Source organism: Bos indicus x Bos taurus, chromosome 15, assembly GCF_003369695.1.
Source record: "Bos indicus x Bos taurus breed Angus x Brahman F1 hybrid chromosome 15, Bos_hybrid_MaternalHap_v2.0, whole genome shotgun sequence".
In the NCBI taxonomy this organism is placed as follows: domain Eukaryota; kingdom Metazoa; phylum Chordata; class Mammalia; order Artiodactyla; family Bovidae; genus Bos; species Bos indicus x Bos taurus.
The window spans coordinates 28,740,811-28,754,684 of NC_040090.1; the positions used below are offsets into that span (position 1 = coordinate 28,740,811).

At 39.2% G+C, this 13,874-nt stretch overlaps 1 protein-coding gene across 2 annotated transcripts in view; it reads right to left on the reverse strand.

Annotated features, from left to right (window-relative positions):
- Nucleotides 1-13,874, reverse strand: part of UVRAG (UV radiation resistance associated) — a 329,275-nt gene that overhangs the window by 268,989 nt on the left and 46,412 nt on the right. The window lies entirely within an intron of this gene.

The window sequence follows — 13,874 nt, forward strand, 5'->3', positions numbered from 1 at the left end:
GGGCTCAGAGGTGTGAAATAGCAGTGTGGTCAAGTAACTACGGCAACTGCTAGAACACACAGCACCAGAGTGGCAGGGTGCGAAGCTGGAGCGATCAACAGGAGGCTGCATGCCGAGGAGGCAGTTTACTGTGTACAAGCTGTGGGGACACTGAGAGGCTTTAAGGTTAAGAAAGACAAGGTCAACTGTATGCTCTGAAAGAAGTTTGTTTTCCATTCAGATAGTTGAAACATTCTCTGAAAAGGGAAAAAATTAAGGGACTTTAATATTATCAATAGACATGAACTACAATACATCAATTATTTACTTTCAATTATTTCCCTACTTTTTTAAAAATTCTTTTTTAAATTTTTATGTGGAGGATAATTGCTTTACAATATTGTGTTAGTTTCTGCCACACATCAACCTGAATCAGCCAGAGGTAGGCACATGTCCCCTCCCTCTTGAACCTCCCTCCCACCTCCCACACCAACCCACCCCTCTCTAGTTTATCACTGAGCGCTGGGTTTGAGCTCCCTGTGTCATACAGCAAATTCCCACTATTTATTTTACGTATGGTAGTGTTTCGACGTTACTCTTTCAATTCATCCCTCCTTCTCTTTCCCCCACTGTGTCCACAAGTCTATTTTCTATGTCTGTGTCTCCACTGCTCTCCCGCAAATAGGTTCATCAGTATCATCTTTCTATATATATACACATTAATATAGGATATCTGTTTTTCTGATTTATTTCACTATGTGTAATAGGATCTAGGTTCATCCACCTCATTAGAATTAACTCTGATGTGTTCCTTTTTATGATTAATATTCCACTGTATAGATGTACCATAACTTCCTTATCCATTCATCTGGTGATGGACATCTACGTTGCTTCCATGTCCTAGCTACTGGAAATAGTGCTGCGATGAACACTGGGGTAATGCGTCTTTTTAAAGAATCCACCCGCAATGCAGGAGATCCTGGTTCAATTCCTGGGTCGAGAATATCCCCTAGAGAACAGATATGCTACCTACTCCAGTATTCTTGGGCTTCCCTGGTGGCTCAGATGGTAAAGAATACACCTGCAATGCAGGAAACCTGGGTTCAGTCCCTGGGTTGGGAAGATTCCCTGGAGGAGGGCATGGCAACCCACTCCAGCGTTCTTGCCTGGAGAATCCCCATGAACAGAGGAGCCTGGCGGGCTGCAGTCCACAGGGTCACAAACAGTTGGAGATGACTGGGCAACTAAGCGCACAGCACAGGGTATATGCCCAGCAGTGGGATTGTTGGGTCATATAGTAGTTTTATTCCTAGTTTTTTAAAGGAATCTCCATACTGTTCTCTATAGTGGTTGTTACCAATTTACTTTCCCACTAACAATGCAAGAGGGTTCCCTTTGTCCACACCCACTCCAGCATTTATTGTTTGTAGATTTTTTGATGATGGCCATTCTGACTGGTATGAGATGATATCTCATTGTCTTGATTTGCTATTTCCCCTACTTTAACTGTTAGGGCTCTCATTACTGAACATAACTAATTAATCTCATTAAATTATCAATTTTCATATTATATAAATCAGTAAATCAAACAGCCCTCATATAAGGGTAACTGATCTTTGCTTCGTGACAGTTTTTTTCCTGACCAAAGTGGGGAGGGGACCAGGGCAGTATTTTTGGTTTAGGGGATATATTGATGTATGTGTTTTTGTGAATTTAACTGCTGACGTTTCAGGAGAGGGAACAGGACTTCTAGTTTCATGGTGTTTATGTCTGATCTTTTTCACTTGTATGTATTTTGCTTGTATATTTTTATTTTCTGATTTCCCTGTACTAAAATAAAAGCTCTGATAGACAGGAACATTGCCTGATTTGTTTACCACAAGATCCCCAAAGTTTGAAAAGTTCCTGGTATGTGCTCAATAAATATTTGCTGAGTGAGTGAATGAATGCCCACTTAACCAAAATGGATGTCTGAGGACACCAAAAGATTATCAATAAATAGCATGATGATAACACAATAAGCTCACTGTGCAGTTTTATATGGATTCCACAGCACTCATGAATTTCAACCTAAGATCATCAGAACTCCATTCTGATATGACCCCCACCCTGTCTCTATCCCACCAAAATTGTTTTAGCAACCCTGCTAAATAGGGGTAGTGTGCTTAGTGGCTCAATGTGTCCAACTCTGTGATCCCATGGACTACAGCCCGCCAGGCTCCTCTGTGGGGATTCTCCAGGCAAGAATACTGGAGTGGGTTGCCATGCCCTCCTCCAGGGGATCTTCCCAACCCAGGGATTGAATCCAGGACTCCGGCATTGCAGGCGGGGTCTTTACCATCTGAGCCACCTGGGAAGCCCAAGAATACTGGAGTGGGTAGCCATGCCCTCTGCCAAGAGACCTTCCCAACCCAGGGACTGAACCCAGGTCTCCTGCAGTGCAGGCGGTTTCTTTACCATCTGAGGCACCAGGGAAGCACAAGAGTACTGGAGTGGGTAGCCTATCTCTTCTCCAGGGAATCTTCCTGACCCAGGAATCGAACCAGGGTCTCCTTCATTGCAGGCAGATTCTTTACCAGCTGAGCTACCAGGGAAGCCCAAATAGGAGTAGAATTTCATTTAAATATGAAGATGAACATTAAGGTCTAGGAATAAGTAGGCAGACCTGTACTACAAAAAATGCTCAAAAAATTCTTTACACTGAAGAAAAATGACACCAGACAGAAACCTGGCTCTCTAAGACGGAATAAAAAGCACTGGCAATGGTAAAGAGTGAGTAAATATAAAAGACTATCTATTTTTCTTATTTTATTTATATCATATATGACTGTTTAAAGTAAAAGTTATAACTGTATAAAGAGTTTTATAACATATGTATAGATTCATATATACAAATGTAATAGCATAAATTAGAGAAGGTAGACAACTGGAACTATTCTGTTGCAAGGTTCTCCTGTTTACATGAAGTACATACAGCAATCCTAAAGTAATGATTTAAAAAGTAATGCAAAGAAGTACAGCTGAAAAGACAAGGCAAGAATGTAAAACAATATGAAAAAATATTCTATGATGATTTCATTTATATGAAGTTCTAAAACAAGTAAAACAAATCTGTGGTGACAAATGATTTCCTCTTGTGGGGAGACCAGCTTCTGGGCATAAGAGAACTTTCTGGAATGATAGGAAATGTATATATCTTGACAAAGTATGTATGCACTTACCAAAACTCAGCAAACAAAATAGTTAAAATTTGTGCATTTCACTGTATATGACTTTTAATTAAGGAAATAGACACTGAACTCCAAAGTATAGGTTTGCTTCTTATAGTGGTAAGGATTAGTAATTCTGAGGCCACTTTTTGTGAATTCTAAGCCTGAGCAAAGATGTGGAGGTCAGTGGAAGCCAGGTTTTTCACTGTCAGAGAATGGAGTAACAAATGAATTGAGAGTTCAGCTGGACTGAAATTGGAGATATTGGTGTGAATGCATGGTTTTTAAAAGAAAGAGCAATAGATATACTGTGTGTGTGCGTGTGTGTGTGAGTTCCTAGCTCAGTCCCTTAAGAAAGGCCAGAAGTAATGAGCACACTAGTAACAATGAGCATGCTCAGATCTTACTGTCTATTTAGCAATCTCAAAAAAAGAGAACCAAGGGTTCCTTGGGGAGAAAACTGATTCCAGAGCTACGGCAGGAAGGGTACAACATGAGTCTGGAATATCTCAAGCCAGAATGTCAGGAAGTACTCAATGATGTCGACATATCAAAAGGACATAGGAATCAATTTACAGGGCTCTCACTAACCAAATGCAGGATAATGTAAGCATCAAAATAAACTATAATAATAGATTATAACCCACTGAATAAAATAAGAATCTTTGAGTCCATAATGATACAGATTAATAATTAATTAATTAAATGGGAGAGAAAGTTAAATTGCCAACTAATAAATAATAAAAGGAAAGATGGAAATTAGAAAATCACCAATGGATGCTAAAACTGGTAAGCAAACAGTTGATAAGAAGCATCATATGTAAAAAGTCTCAAAGTTTCTCCCTCACAAATTACTTATTAATTATAAATGGAAAAATTATAACTTCTCAGTGGAGAAACCTGACAGGAATTACCTTAATCAGGTGACAAATTGGGACAAACCAGCAACAGGTGCCTCTTAAAACTAAGCACTGAAAAGATTACAGCACTACAGGTATAGTTTTCCCGCCAAAAATGCATTACCTGAATCTCATCATGAAGAAACATCAAACAAACTGAAAGAGTCTACAAAATAATTGGTCTGTATGGTTTTAAATGGAGGGACTGGTTCCAAATTGAGAAAGGAGTAGGTCAACGTTGTATACTGTCACCTTACTTATTCAATTTATATGCAGAGTACATCATGCAAGATGCCAAACTAGATGAAGCACAAGCCAGAATCAATTGCAGGGAGAAATACCAATAACCTCAGATATGCAGATGACACCACCCTATGGCAGAAAGCAAAGAGGAACTAAAGAACCTCTCGATGAAAGTGAAAGAAGAGTGTGAAAAGGCTGGCTTAAAACTCAACATTCAAAAAACTAAGATTAAGATCATGGCATCTGGTCCTATTTTTCATGACAAACAGATAGGTAAACAATGGAAACAGTGAGAGACTTTATTTTCTTGGGCTCCAAAATCACTGTGGATGGTGACTGCAGCCATGAAATTAAAAGACGCTTGCTCCTTGGAAGAAAAGCTATGACAAACCTAGACAACATGTTAAAAAGCAGAGACATTACTTTACCAACAAAGGTCCAATAATAGTCAAAACTATGGCTTTTCCAGTAGTTGTGTATGGATATGAGAGTTGGATCATAAAGAAAGCTGAGCACCGAAGAACTGATGCTTTTACACTTTGTTGCTGAAGAAGAATCCTGAGAGTCCCTTGGACTGCAAGGAGATTAAACCAAGCAATCCTAAAGGAAATCAGTCCTGAATATTCACTGGAAGGACTGATGGTGAAGCTGAAGCTCCAATACTCTGGCCACCTGATACGCAGAACTGACTCTTAGGAAAAGACCCAGATGGTGGAAAAGACTGAAGGCAGAAGAAGAGGACGACAGAGGATGAGATGGTTGGGTGGACATCCAATTCAATGGACATGAATTTGAGGAAGCTCCAGGAGTTGGTGATGGACAGGGAAGCCTGGCATGCTGCAGTCCATGGGGTCGCAAAGAGGCGGACACGACTGAGAGACTGAACTGATGGTTCTGAACGCTGAAGTCAGAACACCCGAAAAGGCTAAAGAACTGTCCAAACTTAAGAAGAAAGCAACATGACAACTAAAGACAAAGTGTTTCTAGATTAAGTCTTGGAGAGTTGACAACACCTGAATAAGGACTAGGGATTAATTGGTGGAAACCTAAATTGGTACAGCCACTTGGAAAACACTACGGAAGTAACTCAAAAAATTTACCATAGAACTACCTTATGATCCAGTGATCCCTCTTCTGGGTAGATACTCAAAGGAAATGTAAGTGTCTTAGAGATAGAAGTGCTCCCGTGTTCACTGCAGCATTATTCACAATAGTCAAATACATGTACAACCCAAGCGTTAATCAACAGATGAATGAATAAAGAAAATGTCATGCATATACGTGTGGAACATTATTCAGCCTTAAAAAGGAAATCTTGCCATTTGCAAAAGCACGGATGAAACTGAAGGACAGTATGATAAGTGAAATAAGTCAGAAACAGAAAGTGAAATACTGCGTAATATCACTTACATGTGGAATCTAAAAGTCAAACTCATAAAAACGGGTGTATAATGGTGGCTGCCAGGGGTTGAAGGTTGGACAAAATGGGGAGATGTTGGCCAAAGGGTATAAGGGTACAAAGTTTCAGTTTTGCAAGATGAAATCATCTTGGAAATCAAATGTACAACATGGTGACTAAAGTTAATAACACTATATTGTATACTTGAAGTTTGCTAAGAGAGTACTAAGCATTCTCACTACCAAAAAAAGACAGTTAACTATGGGAGGTAATAGATATATTAATCAGTTTGATTTTGGTCATTATTTTACTACATATATATAAGTATATATATGTATGCTGCTGCTGCTGCTAAGTCACTTCAGTCATGTCCGACTCTGTGCGACCCCATGGACAGCAGCCCACCAGGCTCCGCTGTCCCTGGGATTCTCCAGGCAAGAACACTGGACTGGGTTGCCATTTCCTTCTGCAATATATATGTATAGATAATATATATATACCTGTATATATAGATATACCTATGTGTGTGTGTGTGTGTGTATATATATATATATACATATATGTATAGATAAACCAAAACATCATGTTGCATATCTTAATACACACAATTTTTGTCAACTATACCTGGAGGGTAGAGGATGAAGGACTGTGCTTAACTGTACTGTGTCAATGTTATACTTTCCTGATTTTAGTCATTTTAATGTAATTATATAAGAGATTGTCCTTGTTTGTAGGAAATATATACTGAAGTATTTGATACCAGCAAATCTTTCTTTGAAGGTAGTCAATTATTTAAGAAGCCAAAGTTATGTTTAGATAAATTTATTGAAAATATAGGCAATAAAGAAAGACAAAAATATTATGAGTATAACATGATGAGTAACTACGAAACAACAAGATCAGATTTCACACATGAATGGAAGGCAACCATCCATTTCTGATAATGGCAAGCTAGACGGTCCTCCCACTGAAAACAATTAAAAACGCTGGCTAAAATATAACCACCATCATCACTGAAGATTTTCCAAGCCAAAAAGGAAAGCTAGAACTCGAAGAAATAAATGTAAATCTAGAGGACTTTTCCCTTAAAGGAATTTGCCAACGTATATAAACTTGAGGCGTTGGTTTGGGCAGTCTTAAAGAGAGACAAGAACATAATTCAAAGCCCACACCCAGGTCTCACTCAGGTCTACGAGAAGTCCTCCGCATTGAGCTTGAACAACAAAAAAGCTATATACTCACAGGCATGAGTGAAACCACAGAGTAGAATTCAACAAACCAACTGCACAAAACCTGAGATAATCAAATCAGGAAAGAAGAAAAAAAGACTAAACTATAAAATGAGACTGAACAGCTCTCATAAACATTTAAAAAAAAAAAAAAAGCCAAATCCTTGCACAGAATGTGTTTATTTTTAATTGACACTAACTGGCACTGTTTCTCCAGAACAGGCACTTCATAAATATATAAATTGAGAAAAATGAATATCAAAATGGCCAATAAACACTGGAAAAGGTGATCAATTAGAATAATACATGAGGAAATGTAAAATAAAATCACAATATAATACCACTAGCCCACCAGAATGGCTCAAATTTTCAAAACAAATAATAACAAGTTTGGGCAAGAATGTGGAGCAACTAAAAACTTCACACTGCTGGTAAGGATGTAACTGGTACAAGCAACTTTGGAAAGCTATCTGGCAACACCTACTAGAGCTGAAAACACCTACGATTCAGCACTTAGTTTCACTCTTACGTAGATACCTAACAGAAAATAGAGACACATACTTGCCAAAGGACACATACATACAGAATTAATAAATAATTCGTATGAATCTCACTAATATGCTAAGCAAAAGAGCATATGCCATATAAAAGTTCAGTAGCAAGCAGGACTAATCTAGAAGTCAGGATAGTGGTGGTCTTTGGAAGGAGGTAGTAACTGGAGGGAGAACACAAAATAATGCTGTTGTTCTTGATCTGGTTACATGGATCTGTTCCCTGTGAAAAGTCACCAGGCTATTATTTGTGCCCTTTACTGTAATGTGTGCTGTATCACAATACAAAGTAATAAGACAAAAATTTTCAAAGATTCAATAATGGGAAAAATACAGCATCTTACAAGGAGGTATCTACAGAGATTAAAAACAAAGGTATCTCTTCATGATGTCATTTCGGGCCCTAAAGCCTGAAGACAGGAGTTGGAGGATTAACCGCCTAAAAAGACAGCCATTTACTCCCCTATGTATAAGGTCATCTCTCAACTAAACTCCATGTGCTTTGGAATATGAAATAGCGTAATTTCAAATTCTCAGCAGAAAAAGCATGAAATAACCACCCCTTTCCAAAATGGAAAAAAAAAAAAAGACCTGGTGAATGTATGGCCCTTAAATATGAAGGGCCATATTTAAGAGGTGGGATGATGGGCACAAAGAATACTTCATTCTAAAACTAATTAAAAGTCTTTGAAAGGAGAGTAGTCTTTTGAAGTTGTTTCTGTGGCTGAATTGATGGCCTGAACCAACATTTTAAACCAATAGAACATTAATACAGCAGAACTATTGTCAATCTTCTCATTACAATGACCTTCCTTTATAATTTTATAGAATAGCTGCCAGACAACGACCAATCATTCCCGAGCTGGTGCACTCAGATACAGATATGGTCTGCCACATATTAAAGACTCTACTGCCTAATAATGTTACTGTAAACATCTAGATGATTTTCTACATTTAACCTATACATATAAGCCCATGTCTAGATGGAACAAATTATTCAAGTACTAACATCATTTAGGGACCTATATCTTATTCACTGAAAGTATAGTGGCAGGATATTAGGATATTTATGGCTTTGAAAAGCTCACCTCCAGGAGAATCTAAAATTATTATTTATTATCTAGGCAATTTCTCTAAAACACTGTTCAACTGATACTTCTTATTTATTAAAGGAATACATATACAGAAAAGTTTCAAAATACAAACATGTTGTCACTATGTTATCACTCAAAAACAAATTAACAGTCACAAGAAACACAACTAAGAATTCATAAAAGCTGTTCCAACTTCCCCAAAACATACAAGATAACTCTCAGGAATGGCATACTAAATTCACAACAGTAATTATTCCCCAGCCCCAAATTCTCTCTCCTTTGTCTCATTCACCTTTATTCATCCTTCATGTCTCAACTTAGGAATTACTTATTGTAAGAAGCCTCTCCTAATCACCCTCACCAAACTAAGATAAATGACATTCCTACATGTTCCCAAAGAATCCTGTTCTTCCCTGGTCTTATAATTGCATGATGATGAAGTTTAACACAAAGTAACATAAAACGGCTAAGCAAGAGGATCCAACTCCCTTCTCTCTTTCTCACTCTCGCTCATGCGCACGCTCGCTCTCTCTCTCTCTCTCTCTCTCTCTCGTGCACGCTCTCTCTCTGTCTCACATACACACACAAAGATGAAATGTTAATTCAGTTCAATTAGAACATACACTTCTGTGACAACCCCTCAAGCCAGTAACTCATAAAAAGTATTTATATTGTCCAGTCAATTTTTTCCCAAAGATTTAAAAATATCTCAGGCAGTCTCAATTCAAACAGAAGTTTTGGTCCTGATAACTCTGTCACATGCTTTCCCTAAAAGCACATGCTCTAGAACTTTGTTTATTCAATTATAAGGCCTATCACTGACCTCTGTTAGCCTCTAAGAGACATTTAACCAGGAGAAGGGGCGCAGCACAATGCTGTGAAAGAGACAGACTTCCAAACACACAGGAAACAGCTATCACTCTTCTTCCTGCCACCGTGAGATTTTTAATTTTCTAATAAAAAAGAAAAACTTTTTCGTAAAAAATAAAAGACACAATAATTAACTTGATAATTGTTAAAAATGGTGCACATGGGTTCACTGGGCTTCCCTGATAGCTCAGCTGGTAAGGAATCTGCCTGCAATGCAGGAGACCCTAGTTCAATTCCTGGGTCAGGCAGATCCGCTGGAGAAGGGATAGGCTACCCACTCCAGTATTCTCAGGCTTCCCTTGTGGTTCAGCTGGTAAAGAATCTGCCTGCGATGTGGAAGACCTGGCTTTGATCCTTGGGTTGGGAAGATCCCCTGGAGAAGGGAAAGGCTACCCACTCCAGTATTCTGGCTGGAGAATTCCATGGACTGTATAGTCCATGGGGTCTCAAAGAGTTGGACATGACTGAGCCACTTTCACTTTCATGTAGGTTCATTACGCAATTTGCCTCTACTTTTACGTATGTACAAAATCCAATTTAGAGAATTTAGTTACTTCCATTCTTACCACTGGAGAAGGCAATGGCACCCCACTCCAGTACTTTTGCCTGAAAATCCCGTGGACGGAGGAGCCTGGTGGGCTGCAGTCTATGGGGTTGCTAGAGTCGGACACGACTGAGCGACTTCACTTTCACTTTTCACTTTCATGCATTGGAGAAGGAAATGGCAACCCACTCCAGTGTTCTTGCCTGGAGAGTCCCAGGGATGGGGAGGCCTGGTGGGCTGCCGTCTCTGGGGTTGCAGAGTCGGACACGACTGAAGCAACTTAGCAGCAGCAGCATTCTTACCACTTCAATTATTTTAGTTTTTAATTAACCAGTGGCCCTTCAATAATGTTAAGAATATTAACTTCCCCCTGAACCAAACGTCAATAAATAACTAGTTTGGAGGGTATGGTTAGCTGAACCCTGAGATAAGAAAGCTGAATGATACATTCACCATTAACTGTTCAATGCTAAATATATCTGAGAAGAAATCAGGACTCTGACATATAACTTGGAGACACAGCTCCACCATCTAGCCTGTCAACAGTGGATTATTCTAGTTAATGCAATAGACACTGGACTTCACTGTGCTAGGGTCGTTAGAAAATAGAAAAATGAATATGCTGGGGGTCCTTGTTCACTAGCTGTCCTCAATTTTGTGTTACCTCTCAAAAACTCATTCCCATGCCATCCACCCCTTTACTATCTGCTATCTCTCCAGGTCATTTCCTCTGCTGTCCTGATCCTCAGTTCCTTTTTCCCTATCTCTGTCAAGCTTGTCAAAATCTCAAACCACTCACTCCACTCCGGCCATACTAACTTCTTAGCCATTCCTTGAAAACCTCAAGTACACGCCTACCTTCATGTTTTCCTACTTCTTGGCCTGGAACAGTCTTCCCCTCTTAGATACATGGTAGTTGTTGTCCAGTCACTAAATCGTACCTGACTCTTTGCGACACCATGAACTGCAGCACACCACATTTCCCTGTCTACCACTATCTCCTGGAGTCTGCTCAAGTTCATGTTCATTGACTCAGTGATGCTATCTAACCATCTCATCCTCTGATACATGGTATGTTCCCTCATTTTTTTCAGCTGTCTGCTCAAATGAGACCTTTCATGTGACTACCACAGAAATTCAGCCGCTACCCCTGCCAGATACTTCACTACACTATTTTACTCAATTATATTTATTACCATCTAACATATTCCAATTTATGGACTTCCCTGATGGCTCAGATGGTAAAGCGTCTGCCTACAACACAGGAGACCCGGGTTCAATCCCTGGGTCGGGAAGACCTCCTGGAGAAGGAAATGGCAACCCACTCCAGGATTCTTACCTGGAAAATCCCATGGACGGAGGAACCTGGTAGGCTACAATCCATGGGGTCGCGAAGAGTTGGAGACAACTGAGCGACTTCTCAACACACAAACACATTCCAATTTATCATCAAGTCTAACAAATTATTTTTCTTCCATTGTAAGATAAATTCTGACTTTCAGTTCAGTTCAGTTGCTCAGTCGTGTCTGACTCTTTGTGACCCCATGAACTGCAGCACACCAGGCCTCCCTGTCCAGCACCAACTCCCAGAGTTTACTCAAACTCATGTCCATTGAGTCAGTGATGCCATCCAACCATCTCATCCTCTGTTGTCCCCTTCTCCTCCTGCCTTCAATCTTTCCCAGCATCAGGGTCTTTTCAAATGAGTCAGTTCTTCACATCAGGTAGCCCAAAGTATTGAATTTTCAGCTTCAGCATCAGTCCTTCCAAAGACTATTCAGGACTGATTTCCTTTAGGATGGACTGGTTGGACCTTCTTGCAGTCCAAGGGACTCACAAGAGTCTTCTCCAACACCACAATTCAAAAGCATCAATTCTTCGGTGCTCAGCTTTCTTTATAGTCCAACTCTCACATCCATACATTACTACTAGAAAAATCATAACTTTCACTAGACAGAATTTTGTTGGCTAAGTAATGTCTCTGCTTTTTAATAAGCTGTCTAGGATGGTCATAATTTTTCTTCCAAGGAGCAAGTGTCTTTTAATTTCATGGCTGCAGTCACCATGTGCAGTGATTTTGGAGTCCAAATAAATAAAGTCTCTCACTGTTTCCACTGTTTCACCATCTATTTGCCATAAAGTGATGGGACCAGATGCCATGATCTTAATCTTCTGAATGTTGAGTTTTAAGCCAACTTTTTTACTCTTTTCTTTCATTGTAAGATTTTTCTTCCATCTTCCATTGTAACATTTTTCTTCCATCGTAAGATAAATTCTGACTTTAGAAGTGTTAAAATCAGTAAGGTCCTGTACTCGTTGACCACTAGGTGGCAGTCATCAGGTGTCACTATCTACAGGCACAACCTTAATTGTCTTTTTGTGTTTTTTTTAAATTGTAGTATAGTTACTTTACAATGCTGTGTTACTTTCTTTTGTACAGCAAAGTAAATAAGTTATACATATACATATATCCCCTGTTTTCGATTTCCTTCCCATATAGGTCACCACAGAGCACTGAGGTCCCTGTGCTATACAGGGACCTCATTAGTATACATAGCAGTATATAGTCATTCTTAATATCAATTCTTTTAAGTGTTGACACTACTGACACTACATGTGCTTAGTCTGTCAGTTAAAAATCTCTTGATTTAAATTCAAACAATCCTATATATAATATCTATCAATAATTTACATTCAACACATTTTTAAAATATCAAGTATTCATAATAATGTAGAATAACCAGAAAGAACTTTCATAGACTGCTAATGAGAATGTAAACAAAACAGCAACTTTAAACTATTTAGCAATATATACTAAAGCTTATAATATGCATATTCCAAGCAAGCCCACTTCTGGTTATATACGCAACAGAAATGCATACAAACATTCAACCAACAGATATATCCAAGAATATCCACAGTAGTACTATTCATATTAGCTCAAAACTAGAAACAAGCACTTCCCCCAGTAGTCCAGTGGTTAAGACTCCACGCTTCCACTACAGGGGGCACAAGTTCATTCCCAGGTCCGGTAACTAAAATCCCATATGCCATGCAACATGGCCAGAAAACAAACAAACAAAACCAGAAACTAACCAAATTCCCAGCAACAGAAGAACGGATAACTTCTGGTATATTCACACAACAAAAGACAACAGAGAAAACAAGTATACCTCACAATATGAATGACTCTTACAATATACAGTTAAAACATCAAAGTCAGACACAAAAGAACAGACACTATATGATTCCATTTCTACAAAGCTCACAAACGGGTAAATTAATTTATGGTGTTAAAAGTCAGAAAAGTGGAAGTCACTCAGTCATGTCCAACTCTTTGCAACCCCATGGACTACACAGTCCATGGAATTCTCCAGGCCAGAATACTGGAGTGGGTAAGTTGTTCCCTTCTCCAGGGGATCTTGTCAACCCTGGAATTGAACCAGGGTCTCCCACATTGCAGGCGGATTCTTTACCAGCTGAGCTACCAGGGAACCCCATGTTAAAAGTAAGAGAGGAGTAGTAACTGAAGACGGTATAAGGGGGCTTCTGGGGCACTGAAAATATTCTACTTCTTGATCTGGATACTGGTTACACATGTATATTTAATTTGAGAAAATTGAGTTTTCACTATAGTAAAGGGAGTAGAATAAATTGAGGAGTCCTTCTACTCTATTTGCTCCTTAAACCTACCCTCCCCACCTCTCTGTAGACCATTTCTGTCTCCAACTGAGCCAGGATAGGAGCAGAAACAATATTTAGCAGCTACTATATGTCAGGCTTCCCTGGTGGCTCAGCTGGTTTTCCCAGCAGTTCAGTGGTCAGGACTTTAAGCTCTCACTGTTCAGGGCCTGGGT